General features: G+C 38.7%; 1 protein-coding gene and 1 pseudogene across 3 annotated transcripts in view; one reads left to right on the top strand and one right to left on the bottom strand.

Annotated features, from left to right (window-relative positions):
- WWP1 (WW domain containing E3 ubiquitin protein ligase 1) overlaps positions 1-14,189 on the bottom strand; it is a 120,268-nt gene extending 106,079 nt beyond the window's left edge. For 2 of the 3 annotated variants that reach the window (XM_032316199.1, XM_032316197.1), the window contains exon 1: positions 13,749-14,189. The gene's annotated coding sequence lies outside the window, so the exon portion shown is untranslated. The remainder of the gene's footprint in view (positions 1-13,748) is intronic. The other variant, XM_032316196.1, reaches the window with a different exon arrangement.
- The window catches only part of LOC116574942, a 49,035-nt pseudogene that overhangs the window by 14,493 nt on the left and 17,769 nt on the right, over positions 1-16,773 (top strand).

The following is a 16,773-nucleotide window of genomic DNA, read 5'->3' as shown; positions in this document are numbered from 1 at the left end:
TCTGCCTACTTATGATCTTTCTCTGTCAAATAAATAAATAAAAATCTTTAAAAAAAAAAAAAAAAAGAAAAAGAAAAATCCTGTAAGACCTTATAAACCACCTATACCCTATCCCATCTTTGCCCTTCTAATTCTGGACTTGTCTAAGTCCATTTCCACCTTACCAATGTGATTTCATTGCCACAACCCACAATAGCAGCACAATATAAAAATATCCAATACAAAAATAAAGCATAAATGTCACCTAAAATACTCATTTGATTTATTAAATACTTAAACATCCAAATGTATAAAAACAAGAGAAAGCTCAACTTTCAGGTTTAAACTTGAAAACTTCTAGCCCTAACGTGCAAAATAATTCAGAAGTCATATGCTAATGCCCAAATTATATACCAGTTAGACCCTAAAAGTCTACGGAGATGTTTGCTTAGAACACAGTACAAATTTTCTCACAGAAATTTTATAAATGGTGGTAAAATAACAAGACCAAGCCACAAAAGCCTACCAGACCCATAATAGATGAACCACTTGTACTGTACAAGGAAACCTATTGTTCCACAGAGATGTTTCTGAGGTTCCACAAACACTTATTTGTGTGTATATGCACCATCACTGCAAAAATTCCAAAATAAATTTCTGACACTGAAAAAGTACTGAGAGCATTTTGCGTAGTGCCTGGCACACAGTAAAAACTCAAAAAATTACAGCTATTTTTATCCAGAATCCTCGTTTTCTACCTTTTGTGTTCCTCAAAACAGCTTTATTTTTCTTACTGCATCTGCATTCTAGATCGTAAAATCCAAGAGTGCAGGACAAATCTTCACCATTGTATCTACCCTCCCTACCAAAAAGCCTGCAACACAAAAGTGTTTAATACTTGCTTGCTAATGAAGGTTAATTAGTATCAACCGAACCTCAAAAACAACTGAATAACCTCAGGGTTAAAATGAAATAGCCTTATTTAGTTTTTAGGTACACTTTTAAGTGAACTACTAAACTTCTCGATTTATTTTTTCACCTTTAATATTATTATCAAAGTGAAAAAAAAGTGTAAAAATTCATGCTGAAAATATTCCTCCAGGGGCGCCTGGGTGGCTCAGTGGGTTAAAGCCTCTGCTTTAACCTCTGCTTTTTCCATCCTGGGATGGAGCCCTGCATCAGGCTCTCTGTCAACAGGGAGCTTGCTTGCTTCCCTTCCTCTCTCTCTGCCTGCCTCTCTGCCTACTTTGTGATCTCTGTCAAATAGATAAATAAAATCTTAAAAAAAAAAAAGAAAAAGAAAAAGAAAATATTCCTCTAAGAGTAACCAGCTTAGAAAAACACTGCTCGTCTATGGCCATACCACCCTGAACGCGCCCGATCTCGTCTGATCTCGGAAGCTAAGCAGGGTCGGGCCTGGTTAGTACTTGGATGGGAGAAAAACACTGCTCAAGGCAACGGTCTCACTAAATGGCACAGTGAGACAGGCCACCTAAATTTCTCTGGGGTTTGGTAATCCTATTAAATGATAGAGCACAAAACATATTGAGATTTTTCCAGCTTACAAATGCTTATCTAAAAACACTGCATATTTCATGAAAACATAAGAGTAAAGTCATCCATAATCTTTGCACCAAACCAACCCACAAGTGCTTCCATTTTTAAAATAGTATTATTTTCCTCCAAAAACCTTTTTTTTTTTTTTTTTGACAAAGTTACAATCCAAGTATACAAAATCATTTGTTTTCTACTCCCCACCCCATTTATAGTAAGAACTGCCTATTACAAACTTGATTGAACCCTTGGCCAACTTCAGAGAAAGCTTATGATTGTTAAAAGTGTTGCTACTTTTCTAGAAGGCCACAAGATGGGGATATTGCTCCATAAAATGCACCTTTAAAAAATATATAATTAAATGCATTATACCAACTTCCCCCAAAATGAAATTAACAGTTTTCCTCTACTGGAAGTAAGAAATATAAAAAATCTTTGTACTTTGTTTCCTACAAAACAATAGTGAGGACAAAAACATTCATGAAGTTTAGCAGGAATTATTCTAATTAAGCTGAAGAGTTATGGTCCTTAAAAATAAAACAAAAACACAGGACTCTGGCACTATTTCTGTAACTTTTATCACATCAATCCTTCCATCTCTCCTTGCTCTATCCTCTTCCTCCTCAGGTCATAATAAAAAAATGAAACACATTTTGCTTATGCATTTACTAAATTTGTTTTTCATGATTCTTATTTTTCTGTTTTAAAAGAATTGACATTAATATTTATTTACATCAACAAAGGAAAATTACACCAGAATGTTATCAGTAATGAGAATGAGACAGTTTTTCTACAATGTGTTACAATTTCTCAGTTTCTCATAATATGCAATATTATGTTTACAAAAGCAAAATACCAAAACTTTTCCAACACAACATTTTTGTATTTGGTAATTTTTTCCCCCATGTCTTAGTGGGTATCAGCAGAAAACATGTCTCCCACTCCTGTGCTGCTTTATTCAATTAACAGAATAAAATTAAAGTAACACCGAGCCATCTTAAAACTAAAGTTCCACGCTCACAGAATCAACGTTCAGTAATAAAAAGAGCTGTGTAAACACTTACTAAGCAAAGTCTAAGATGAGAGTATAAACTACCTGGGGCCATCTGCACTACATGAGTGTCTCAGTGAGGCAGAAATATAGCCAGTCTTAAACCTGGAATCTGAATCAGATCTTTGAGTCCAAAACTAGTAAGAATACCATAACCATCTATCTGACTCCTATTATTTATCAAAATAATATATTCGTAATTTATCAAAATATTTATCAAAATTTTTACCAAAAAACCCATCTCTAATATTTTCAATTATCCTAGAGTCAATTATCCTTACTGACAAATGAAGAAAATTAGGTTTTAAGAATTTAAGGAAATTGCTGAGGGCTATAAAACCAGTGAAAGGATTTTGAACCCAAATCTCCTAGGCCCAAAGCCAATGATCTTTTTACTATTTTTTAACTACAAAAACAGAATATAAAAAACAAAATGCTAAGCTAAACCTATGACTTGAACTGAGCATTTTACTGTATCAATCTGACAGTACTATTCTCTTATGTTAATCACTTAAAGATTAAACAACTTCATAATAGGATGGTTTGTGGGGTTTTTAAGTTAGTCATTAAAAATGCTTTTCCTAAAAACTGACAAAGAACAAGTAATCTAAAAAAGATAATGTATAAAACATAAACACTCTAACAATTAAAGAGGTAAGCTGTTGGGATCATAATTCATAAATTCTGGGAAAAACATCCAAGGTACATAACATTCTTACTTTTGCAAGGATCAAACTTAATGTAATTATATTATGTACAATCTCAGATTTCAAAATGACACAAACATTTCCATAAATAACTGGTTGTTTGTTTCAAAGCATGGTATTTTAATAGCATTAATACTTGCTTTCCAGACTTGTTTCCTTTGAATCCAGTAATTTTTTAACATTTAGTATTCTTCAAATACACAGTATTTGCTACATCTCATGGAAGTTTAGAGTCGAAGCTGAGAGGCAATTAAGAGACTTACTCAGGGACCCAAAGCTTCTCAATGTCAGGCCAAACCCAGGCCAGCTGATGAGGCTCGTGTTCTGCACTGCATTGCTCACTAGGATATTATGACGCAAAGTTCATGCCAAAATATTTCCTGATTGTTTTTTAATACATGAAAGATTCTAATTTACTAACACTTAACTAGCCATGAAAATTTGCAAATTCTTCAATTCCAAATTCCTAGTGTGAGAAGAGCATCTTGGAGTAATGTAATACAGAGAATATCTTTTAGGGTCAGACAGACCTAGGTCCAAACTTCAACTCTACGATTTGTTTATAATTAACCTGAGTCTCAGTTTTCTTTTCTTTAAAATGAGGATACAGAAATGAATTTTGAGAAGGGGAAAGGAAGTGTTAATATTAACTCTAGGAAACTAGAACTGTTTCTAAAATCTGGAATATAGAGGTGTGCAATGGGTATTCATTTCCTAACACCATCCCATCACCACCATCATTCTAGCCACACTCTCAATACTCTGAAGCAGAAGAACTCCAGTATTTTTCTACCTTCCTTCCACAATTGTAGAGGAGAGCAGATTAAGAAAGACAGTAGTTAAGAAAGGCTGGTTTCAGTCACATGGCCATGCTGCAAAATGCTAAGTAGTAACCCCTCCCCATACCTGCAGTAAGATCAGATCAAAATATCACTTGAGAATATAGTACTGCTAAATGTTTTGTTATAAATACACACAACTTCCGGTTTTTAAAGCTACAAGTAACTGATACACAATGTTAGTTTACTACTCACAAACATTCTTCCTAAGAAGTTAAGCAGACTGCTAAATACAAACTTTCACAACATATCCCCACTCTTAAGAGAAAAATATCAGAATCCAAAATACCCAGAATTGTCCAAAATAAGAAAATCAACTGAACAACTAAAACTTTACTCCTAGAATAATGTAATTCTTCTCAGGTTTAAAATATGGTAAAAATACAGGACCAGTCATCTATCCACAAATCCAAAACCCAGAAAGCTATAAAAACATAAAGTTACTTCATAACTCATTTGGAGGCATAAAGTAAACTGACCTGGACCACTTAACAGCAAAATCTGACTGATGTGTAGCTTTTTATTGCCTTATTTATCTACACTTTAACATCTGCCAAAGACAATACAGAGTTCTGCCAGAGAGTTCACTGGGGGTTTACCCAACATAATATATGGAGTGCTTTACCTTTCTAAATTAAAAAAATAAAATAAATTCTGAAACCCATTTCATTGTATTGTGAACACATCCCAGTGAATATTCATTTAATTCTAAGTGCTAGGTTTAAGTCACACAATAAATCTATCAATTAGGTATTAGTACTACTACTTTACATATGAATACCTAGTTTACATATTATTAAACTAGGGCTTAATCCAAAATTAATCTGACCAAGATCACTTAGCCAATAAAGAATGTTGAAAACTCGGGGCGCCTAGGTGGCTCAGTGGGTTACTCCTCTACCTTCGGCTCCAGTCATGATCTCAGGGTTCTGGGATCGAGTCCTGCATGGGGTTCTCAGCGGGGAGCCTGCTTCCCATCTCTTTCTGTCTACTTGTGATCTCTCTCTGTCAAATAAATAAATAAAATCTTAAAAAAAAAGAAGAATGTGAGAACTCAAATTTAAGTACGTCTCACTTTAAGGCCTAAAGCAATTAAAAAGCCAACATTTTAGAGGAAAATTAAATCACAAAGAAAGTTTAAGTTACAATTACCAAAACTTTTAACTTAGAACAATGAAATTCCTGAGTATAATGTGCACTTTCCATCCTGGGTATTTAAATCTAAACACTGACACCTTATTTCACAGCTCACAGGACAAAGAGAGATTAGTTTATTGTTGTTTCTCCTCCCCAAAGCACTAGCCACAAAGTCAGTGAAAACAAACCCAAAAGCAATATGCTCTTCAAATGCCAACTAATCCTTTCCAGTCAAATTTAGAAAGAATCATGGATCTGGTGTGTTTGGTGTGTTTGGTTGTTTGTTTGTTTTTTACCATTTTTATCACAATATACTAAACACAATACAAATATAATTGATACAAACATAGGTAAAGTTTTTCCAGGATAGCTCAAACATAAGGATCTGCTGTTTCACTCTCAGATATGGTCACGGGACTGAGAAAGGCTTAAGTGACATAGACCCAGGCTGTCACCATCACTGCTCTAAGCAAGTTAGAGAAAATAAGCATCAACTTTTTTTCCTGGTTGATCAATTTAAAATTTAAGATTTAAAATTTAAATTTTTTCTCACAATGTTTTTCATAAGTCTATGCCCTTAAACTAAGCAATGGCTTTTTCCCCACAAGAGCCAGATTATGGCCCCCAGCAAACCTACTTTCTACCCAAAAGACCAAATTCTAAAATAGATACACTTTAATCAGAATCTGTTTTGAGTAGATTATTTAGCTAAGTGAAAAAGCAATCAGATTATTTGATAATCACAGTATCTAATTTAACTGTTTCAGCAGACTTTTTTTTTAGAAGAGTATCTTTACTCAAAAGAGTATTTTCTTTTGAAGAAGCATGGGGAAATTTTCTTGAACAAGGAAGCCTGATGGATGCCTCTTGCAGGATTACTTCTGCCTACTTCTTATATAATCACTCTGTATCAGGTTTCTATAGTTTGTTTGGATCAAGTCCTTGGCAATTATCTTAAGCCTCTTTAAACATTTGAAAGGTTCAGATGTTAAGCTCCCTTTATTTACACTATACATGTGTGTTTACAGAACACTGTAGCTCAAAAAATGGACTGGGAGAACACTAGAACCCCAAATTACTGATTTGGTTTCCAACAGCAGTTCTCAAACTAGTATGTATAAAATCATCTGAGGTATTTGTTAAAAATGAAGACTCCTGAGCTACACTATCAAGGACTATACCAGTTCTCAAACATTCAGGCATCTTGCTTTTTAACAAATATCCCAGATGACTGTGATGCAGAGACTGTACACTGACAAACTGTTCTATACTGTAATTCATACAGTGATGGTGTTAACAAATTCTAGATCCCAAACTGCACAGCCAAACCATTACTAGCTGACAGACTACCAGCCACGCTGAGTCAGTATCCTTCTCAGATTGATTCCTAACGTTTTAGCACCCATTTTTTAGGTTAAGAGGTGAAGTTAGAGATGCAGCTCTGACAATGCCAAAGTTAAGTTACAACTATCTCTGATTGAAATGAGTGGCTCACAGAAAAAGTGGATTACTTGTTTGAATTTTAACTTATTAATAATAATGAAAAGCTGTAAGAATGATTTAAGAGCTGCTTACATCCCAAGGACCTGCCTTCCTGCTGTACAAACATTATTTCAATTAATCCTTACAAAAATTCAGAAAGAAAAATATTCTCTACATTTTACAGAAGAAACTGAAGTAATACTGTGTTTAAGCAGCATGGACAAGCTCTGCCTGACTTTAAAGCTACAGCACTTAACACATGCCAGGATGCCTTTAGTTCTAGAACTTTTAGAGTACAGCGATCTAGTTTATTACTTCTATGGTAAAGTATGTCCGGGGCCAGAGGATCCTACTTCAAGTCAGGAATCAACAGTTTGTTTCTACCCATTCTATTTAATCATAATTATGGGTTTACTAGACAGCTATCAAAAGAACTTAGTTAAATTTAAAAAAAAAGTTATTACACCTACAATTCTGTTAATGCTAGTACATTTTTAAACTACCCTGTAACTACCATATAACTTGGGGCAGGGAAGAGTCATAAAGAAACACCTTAAGGTAATTCTATCTTTCCCCTTCCTTGTGCCCCAGCCTTTCCTATTTATATAAATCGTGTTCCTCAGTACATCCAATTACCAAACTCCTCTCCACAACAGCACACATATTATTTCCAGAAATTTGCAAAGATATTTGTACTAGAATGCAGGGGTTCATTGCTAAGTTATATATGAAATGCTTCAAATCTACCTAAATTCTTTAAATGAAATACATTAATCTATTATTTCACTCAGAAGCTATAATGTAATAATAATGTAACATTCATTTTCTTCATTCCAGTTAGCCATAACATGACACAGTACATAACTTTGGTTGGGGGGGGGACCCACTACTGAGACTAAGATAAACTGATCAAATGATTAGGATAAAGTGAGAGAAACCCAGCTAAGCAATCAATGAATCTACCTGTTCCTGGTAAGGATGAGCATTATGTTACGCCTCACATTTCCCTAAGGACAGAGAAGTCACATCCCATTCTCCACAAGAGTCTTCTTTCCACTATGACTCCTCTCCAAGGAAGAGTGGCTCATACTACCTTTTTCTAAGACACTGCAAACAGAAAATAGTATTTGTGAGGCACTAGGTTGCTCAAGGGTTGTCAAGGCCAGAGTGACTGGCCAAGGAGCTCTGCTATCCTAAGTGTCACATAATCATAAGGACAAGGGGGATGGGCCTCTGCCCACCCACAGCCCACTCTGCACAGAGTGCTGACTGCAGTATTTGTCTCATTCAATCTGTGAGACTTGGATAAATCACTACTACAGAGCAGCCCAAAGTCTGGGTCCTGCAATTTTTTTAGACCCCAATGCCCTCAAGCAGATCAAGTCAATCCTGCCCCATTATGGTAGCATATAAGGTTAAACCCAGAGGTCCAAAATTTTCTTTTCTACCCAACGAGACAGTGCCAGCTACTTCCAACTATGTAATAAGCCAAATATGCTATTATTTGAATTTCAGACTCCACTTTCCCTCTGACAAGCCTAGGCTCAAAGTACCAAAAGTACTAGGCAGCTTAAAATCTCAGCTTCATGAAGTTTTCTAGGTGCCCCATTTTTGGTGTAATACAGGTGTTTGGGTTAATCTTCAGATTCTCATACTTCTCTAGTCCTTTTCTCTTGAATATGGAATGGACCTGTGAACTGCTTTCACCAACAGAATGTGGCAAAAATGATGCTGTGCCCAAAGAAGGCCTGGTTGCTTTTTTTTTTTTTTTTGCCCTGTTGAGTCCTAAGCCACTATGCAAGGCCAGCAACACTGCTGGAAAGGCCACTTAGGAGGCAGGACCCTGAAACTCTAAGAAATATGGAGTAAGAGAAAAAAAGAGAGAAGACCAGCTCCCAGCTGAACTATAGCTGAAAGCAGCCTTTAGAGTGACCACCAGCAAAACCCAAACTGCTCCAATCAGTCCAGCCTAGGAGTGCAAAACTATAAGCAAATAAGACAGTTGTTTTAAGTCACTTTTAGGTTGTTACACAGCAATAAATGACCAAAACAATGTTTACCTGGTTCCTTTTGCTTTTGCATAATTTGTTCAAAACTCATAGAAAAGGAGAGATTTAAGTAATTACAACTCCAAACATTCATACAAACTCAGAAGATAAAAGTCTTACGCCTTTTTAAATGTTAGTGACCATACCAAACTCTTGAGTTTCAAAAGGACAGGCTTCATGTTTGTCCTCTCAGCACTGTACCTCAGCACCCAGCACAATACCTGGCATGTAATAGGCACAGCAGGCGGTGTTAGGAACAAACAATAGGTTTAAGGAATGTCAAGACAAATGTTAGTCCTCCTTATAACTTAGGAGTTATCTGGCATATGGTTTTACACAATATGTTCCGAAATTGTTTAATCATGTGTATCTGAAGTGTATACTAAGAGTTTTGTAATGGCAAATCATTTTTTTAATGATAAAGCTCTTTATGTAATAGTAAAAATCATGAAATACCATAATACAAACTTTTGGAAATCACATCCTGATTAAATGTTCCAAAAATACCAACTTCCATTGAGTAGGCTTTTATAAGCAGATTTTCAGAAGGAAATTAAAACTTACATTTCACCCATGTACTTTTTCAGATAAGAAATCAACTTCTGCTCTTTTCTTGATGGGAGGATAACTAATTTGTGAAAAATGCTTAAAATTTCAAAATTATCCACCAACAGCCACTGTAATGAGGTTACCATTTTAACACACTCCTCATATATCACCTTCAGTTAAATTCCCATTGTAGATGAAGTGTTAGCAAAAAAAAATTTACTGACCTAGGAACAAAAATACGGGTTTTACTTCTAGTTCTAATTTTAGCCACTTACTAGTCATATACTTGGAAATTTTTTCCAACTTCTTTGAGCATCAGTATATTCATCTAAAAAGCAATGATTATCTCCTGACATACCTACTTCTCAGCTATCATGAGAATCAGATGAGAAAGTCTATACAGCCATTATGGAAAAATGTCAAATGCCATACAAATATAAGATATGATATTCTTCTTAATGTCAGCAATGAGTAGAAAAATCATTTGTGTATGTGCTTTTGCTAGACATTTTTCTACCATTAAGTATTACCAACTAGTTCCTTCAACACTACTATACAGGCCAATTTATTGGTTTTTCCACTACTTGTTATTACATCACATTTTTATAGAAAGAGTAAAAAGACCCCAGTCTTTCTAATAATTATGGAATCAAAGTTTTTAGAGCTATAAAAGATACTAAGTAATAACTTGCTCAAGTTCCCTACTAGGAAGATAATCTTATAGGTGGAGAAAAGTCAATTATTTACTAATCAAATTATGCTTTAACCCCTTAATCCAATGAAGAAAAGCAGTGACTAGGACCCTGTACTTCATTTCTTTTATGAAGTTTCCATTTTTATTTGATAAGGCTTCATAAATGAAGTCAAAGGCTGACTCTTAAGTAAGGCATACATGAATACAAATAATACAATAAAGATAAAAATGTTTAAGATTTCTTATTTCACTTTTCCCCCTTCCCCCAAACCCAAACTAAGATACAAAGGAAATATAAATAAATACAAAGGAAATAAATATAGTTATTGCTATATGCTCTCCATACACCCAATGCATGTCTCCTCTCACCAGCTCTCCTGCATATGGAAAACAAGAAGGGTATAGAAAGTCCATTAAAATCAAAGACCCAGGAATCACAAAATGTGAAAACTGAAAGGAACCTCCGGGATAATTCAGTCTTACTGATGAGGTCACTTAAAGTCAATAACATATACAGATGTTAAATCATATACCTTCTTATAAAAAAAAAGCAATCATTGTCAATTAGCTCTTAATTCCACTTTACCCACTTGCTAACTAAAATACTTAGGGCAAATCATTTAACTTCTTGGTCTAGTTTGTTATATAATAGCAAATAATGTACCATTGTCAAAATTCTTTGTAAACTGTACACCACAGCACAAATGTAAAGAGATATTGTATCTAAGTGTATATAAGGTATGTCTCTACAGTAGGGGACATCAGCAAATGGAAGAATTTGAAGATTCTATTTTTTTAAAAAGCCTCCAGTAATTCTGAGACCTGCTCTTAGCCCAACCCACTGACTCACGGGTTCATGAGCGAGCTTTAAGAGGGTTCACAGACTTTCCTAAAATTATATCCAGAAAGCATAGGTGCATATGGAAATTTTCCAGGCCAGATTTTTGTTTCACCAAAAATTAGTAAACACCAAAAGGCTAAAAACTACTACTGTAAAGTAACACTGATGTGCCAAAGATAAAGCTTCCACTGATACTGCTCAAAATGGTACCATTCTTTTTTTAAACCCAAGGGTTTTTTGGTTTTTTGTTTTTAAAGACTTTATTTGACAGGCAGAGATCACAAGTAGACGCAGGTGGAGAGAGAGAGAGGAGGAAGCAGGCTCCCCACTGAGCAGAGAGCACGATGTGGGGCTCAGATCCCAGGACCCTGGGATCATGACCTGAGCTGAAGGCAGAGGCTTTAAACCACTGAGCCACTCAGGCGCCCCAAAATGGTACCATTCTTTTCCCAACCTGGATCAGAATCTCAGTTATTATTACTTTCTTCATTTTCTCTCTCATCATCAAATTCTCTCCATTCAATTTCCTTCTTCCTTTCTATTCCTAGTATTATAGCCACAGTTCCAACGCTCATTACTTTTGACCACAGCAATCAAGAAGTCTTTCTGAGGGCACCTGGGTGGCTCAGTGGGTTAAAGCCTCTGCCTTCAGCTCAGGTCATGATCCTGGGGTCCTGGGATAGAGCCCCGCATCGGGCTCTCTGCTCAGTGGGGAGCCTGCTTCCTCCTCTTTCTCTGCCTGCCTCTCTGCCTACTTGTGATCTCTGTCAGTCAAATAAATAAAAATCTTTAAAAAAAATCTTTCTGCCTCCAGATTTCTACTTCAATTCACATCACACATTGCTGCCAAATTAATCCTCTGAAAACAAAAGTTTAATAAGTCACAACTCAAAAATCATCTGTAAAACCCCCAACACCTACTAAATCCAAGATCATTAGCCTGGCATTAAAAGCAATCATAAACTCGTTCAAACTTCTACTTCAAGTTTTATCATCCTTTGTTAGTACAAATACTTTTTGTTTCATCCGAGTATAACACTTGCCTCTCCCCAAATGTATAAACTGTACGCTCTAATCTCTTAGTCCCTTATCTTTGCTTGCATTACCGTTCTCAGCTTATAGAAAGTCACGGTCATCCTTCAAAACAAAGGTTTCGTAAGCCAGCAGCTCTCTGAATCCCTTCTTACCTCCCCTTGCCAAGTAAGATGGGAGCTCTACCCCTTCTGAATTTGAATTCTATATGAAACTTAACTATGTATTAAAAGATAAATAAGCCATTTGTGTATAGTCCTACCTAACTATTCTGGGAAGGCAGAAACTGCTATAATCCTTAATATTCCCCCAAACACCTCACACAGTCATGCAGTAGATGCTTAATAATTGTGAAAGGAAGTAAAAGATATTTCAGCCTTCGTGGGGTAAACAGCGAAGATTACGATCACTCTGAAGGCAGAGAATTTCTTTGCGACAACCTCTATCATCCCAGGCTTCCAAAAAAACATAACCCTTACTTACTGCTTTTTAATTCCTGGTATTGGATGTTTTATAAACAGTTTTGCATTTTAAGGGAAGAACTATTTGAAAACCTTAATAAGCTACATACCAAATAACTAGTCTACATACTTTACACTTCTCAATTTGAGTAGCTCCAAACACTTGGCTACTAAGTTTTCAGCTTAAAAAAAAAATACTACTTATGAAAAGTGATTAATTTGCAGTCACAGCTAATTATCTGCTTTATGGTCAAAAACAAATCACATGAATAAAAGAATGCCTTTATTTTTTCAAAAGGAGCATTTTGCTTGTATAGTACACAGAGCCTTACTTAGCGAGACAGGTAAAGTGGATTTATACATATGGATGAATTCTTGCACAAACCCGCATGCAGTGTACACCAGCCACTTCAGGTAAATACCAAAGGGGGCAAAAAGCTAACTTTGGACATTATTCTTTCCCACTATTAACAGTAGCTTTTTAAAGCAGAAACTCAAATCTCTTTGCACATAAGCCTACACAAAAAGATAAAAACTTACCAAGCAGAAAAAGAAAGCCACATCGAGCCCCTGGAAAATATTTTAACCTGGAAGAGCAAGGATGTCAAAATAATAGATACTCGTCTTTGGTAAGGAAGGTTTCATGTAATTACAGGAGCATAGGACGCTCAACTCCAAACGATGGAGTAAAGAAAGGACTGATCATTTAAAGGCTGTAAAAACAATGGGCAAACTACAAAATCAAAACATTTTTTATTTTAAAGATGAAAGAAGGTCCAAGTCACAGATGAGATAAAGACTAGTAAAAACTGCAAGGTCACTGGAACCTACCAGGTCACAAAGGTGGAGGTGGGGGTTGTGGCGGGGGTGGGGGGTGGTGACTGCAGAGTCAGTGAAGCAGGAGTGACAAAAACACGTCAGAAAAATACGTTCTAAGGCTGGGAGTCTTTGGTTTGGGACGGCGAAATTGCGGTGAAAGTCAGGGCACGGGCAGTTAAGTCCATACAGTGCTGTTTTTTGGAGAGGCGTTAGGGAAAGGAAGAGAAGGTAGACGGAACGCTAAGACCAGGCTAAGGAAGCTTGAGAACCGCGGCTGCAGAGTCACGGAAACACTTCGCTCCGGTATCATTAGCTCGGGCCTGTGTCAGGGCCAACTCGGGGCAAGACCCGTGACCCCACCCCAGAAAACTCCCGGCCCCTGGGCTGGAGAGGGCAGCCAGGGCGGCGCAGACCGTCCCCGACCCTCAGAGGGTCCCGCCCCGGGACGGACCGTGCCGGGCTTACCCGCACCGCCGCGAAGGCTCTGGGCCGGCGCCCCCACCCCACCCGCGCCCCGCGCCCCGCGCCCCCCGCCCGCCGCCTCGGCGTCCTTACCCGGCGCAAAGCTGTCGGCTCCCGGCGGTCGGGCGGCCACAGCAGCGGCGCCTCCTCCAGCGGCGCGCGCCCTCACCCTTCCGCGCCCAAGATCGCCATCTCGTAGCAGGCGCGGCGGCGGCGGCGGCAGCAGCCACCCAGGCGTCGGCCCCGGCAGCCCAGGCCGCCTGCAGCCACTTGGAACCCGCTTGCCGCGCTCGGCGACACCCGACCCTCCCCCCACCCCCACCCCGGCCACGCGCCACCCCCAGCAGACCCCACACCTCCCTCCTCAGCAGCGCGCCGCGTGCTCCCGTCGACGGCGCCGCGCCGCGAGCGCGCGCCTCCCCGCCGGCCCCGCACCGCGCGCTGTGCCGCGGCCGCCTAAAACCAACTCCGGACGCGGAATCCGGCTTCCCGCGAGCATGCGCAGCGAGGGCGCCCCGATGATGCTTTTGGAAAACTCCGCTCCTCCGGGTCTTCGGAGCGGTCGAGGAGAGGTGGAGGGCCAGCCAATGGGAGAGGGGGGCGGGGCCAAAACCTGTGGAAGGGGCGGGGCCGCGGCTGAGATTTGGGAAGAGGCATTTCTAAGGCGGAGGTGGGTGCTGTTGACTTAACTTTCTGGTTCGGAGCAGAACCGGTGGATGACTTGACCGCGAGTAAAGTCCTCGGGCACTGGCGTTCTTTTCTTGAATGCTTTACAGCAAAATTAGGCTGTGAATAAATAGTCCTTAACCTGAGTATTTGACTTAGTACCCACTGCAAGAGTAAATAGTGCATTTAACAGATGGCCATGCCAGAAGACTTCCATTTTATTTCTATTAGTAATCAAAACGTTCACTCCCTCTACTCCTATATGAATACAATGCTAAAACTAATACTAAACAAGTACATGTGTCAGTGCAACAAGTCATATGGCAATACCATTAAAAAGGGTCTATTATCCTCATTTATACAAACGAGTCAACTAGTCTCTAGAAGTATTTTTGGTTCTGTCTGTTGCTTTTAGAAGAAAGGCCACACTGCAGGTAGAAATCAGTGGTGACCACATTACTCACCAGATAACCTGGTCTTCTACTTCAGAAATGATAAACGCCATCAAGCACAGCTTTCTACAATTTTAGCCCAACTGCCTCACCCAAGCCCCACAAATTACCTACATCAACACCCAAGCTTACTAGTTTTAATTCTCTCTCGAAGACTGGGTGTCCCTGCTCCTCTCCAAAGCGAACCTCTTTACTGTCCACTACCTCCAGTGCCCTCCCTCAGCACGATCATGTTTTAATTCTTTTCTGTCTTAAAATTTTCCTTGACTTTAAAACCTTTCTATTTCTTTTTCCATCCTAATTAAGCTCTTGAAAGAATTGTATACCAAGAACAGCATCAACACCCCATGAATAATTGTAACATTAAATAAATAACTTTTTTTTAAGATTTTATTTATTTATTTGAGAGGAAGAGTGACCGTGAGGGAGAGAAAAAGCATGAGCAGCAGCTGGGGGGGGTGGTGCTGGGGGCATGAAGCGGGTGGAGATGCAGGGATGGAGGGTGGAGAGGGTGGAAGTGGGGACAGGGAGTGGAAGGAAGCATAGGCAGAAGTACACTGCCCACCCAGCAGGGAGCTGGATGCTGGGCTCGGTCCCTGGACTCTAGAATCATGACCTGAACCAAAGGCAGACGCTTAACCTGAGCCACCCAGGTGTCCCGGAATAAATAACTCTTTTTTTTTTTTTAAAGATTTTATTTATTTAACAGACAGAGATCACAGGTAGGCAGAGAGGCAGGCAGAGAGAGAGGAGGAAACAGGCTCCCTGCGGAGCAGAGAGCCTGATGTGGGGCTCGATCCCAAGACCCTGGGATCACGACTTGAGCCGAAGGCAGAAGCTTTAACCCACTGAGCCACCCAGGTGCCCCCGGAATAAATAACTCTTGAGTGAATGTAAGTTCTCTTACTCTCTGTTCCATCAGTTTTTGCACTCAATTCAGACCAGGGTTCAATGCATACCATGTCCACTATGATTATTCTAAAATGCACATCTGAGTATGTCGCTTCACTGCTTAAAATCTTTCACTGGTTCTTCCGAACTTTCCAGAGAAGGATTAACATGATCTTCAAGGCCACTTGACTCTTGCATGCTCAGTCCCTCCATCTTTCAGAACTGTTTTCAGAGTTCCCTGATTGTGTTCACTGATCTCTGTTTTAATGAATATTGTTTCCTCTAACCCTCTCCTCACTGTTTTGTTTGCCCCCTCCCTTTAAAAATGAATTCAAGAATCTCAAATAGAACACACACATACTCCGCAGAGATCTGCGCGCTATCTCCAAAATGCCTACAGGCCTCCTTCCACTTCCGGCTCACTTTCAGGTCCTCTGAGTCCTCAGTTTCCCCGCAGTTCTGTTCCATTCAGAAGCTCCTAATAGTTACCTAGGCCCCTAAACTGACGGTTATTGTTGAGCCAGCTTTTCATTCTTAAATATTTCTTTGGTTTCAAATGAATACTGTTATAAATAACTATCTTTTTATTAAATCATTGTGTCCTTACATGTTACCTTGAGTTTAAATCCTTTAAAGTAATTAGAGGTGTGAACAATTTTAGCCCTTTCGAAACATATTGGCAAGCTGCCTTCCAGAAGGAACACAGGCTTCGGTATCACATTGCCTGGTATCAAAATGCAGCTCTGCCCCTCAGGAAGGCCACATTCAGACTTTCATGGGTCCCAGATTACTTTACCTTTGTGGGCCTCTTCCTCCATAAAATAATATTAAAAATTATATTTATAACTACACTGATATAAAAACAAATACATTAATATTATACATGAAAACATTTTCTTCAGCCATTCCCTTCTGATTTTAAAAGAAATATAAAAATTTTCATGGACCCTAAAAGTAAGGTAAGCCTGAGGTACTGAACTTACTAACTATTAGATAAGTCAGTTCTGCTGACCTATAAACTATGAGATTTGGCCAAATTCCTTAATCTGACAGTGCCTCAACCAGAAAATTGGCATAATGCTACCACATGATGTTGAAACAAAAAGCAA

This window comes from Mustela erminea, chromosome 16, assembly GCF_009829155.1.
Source record: "Mustela erminea isolate mMusErm1 chromosome 16, mMusErm1.Pri, whole genome shotgun sequence".
NCBI classification, from domain to species: domain Eukaryota; kingdom Metazoa; phylum Chordata; class Mammalia; order Carnivora; family Mustelidae; genus Mustela; species Mustela erminea.
The sequence above is the reverse complement of the archived record's forward strand: the minus strand, read 5'-3'. Positions and strand labels throughout refer to the sequence as shown.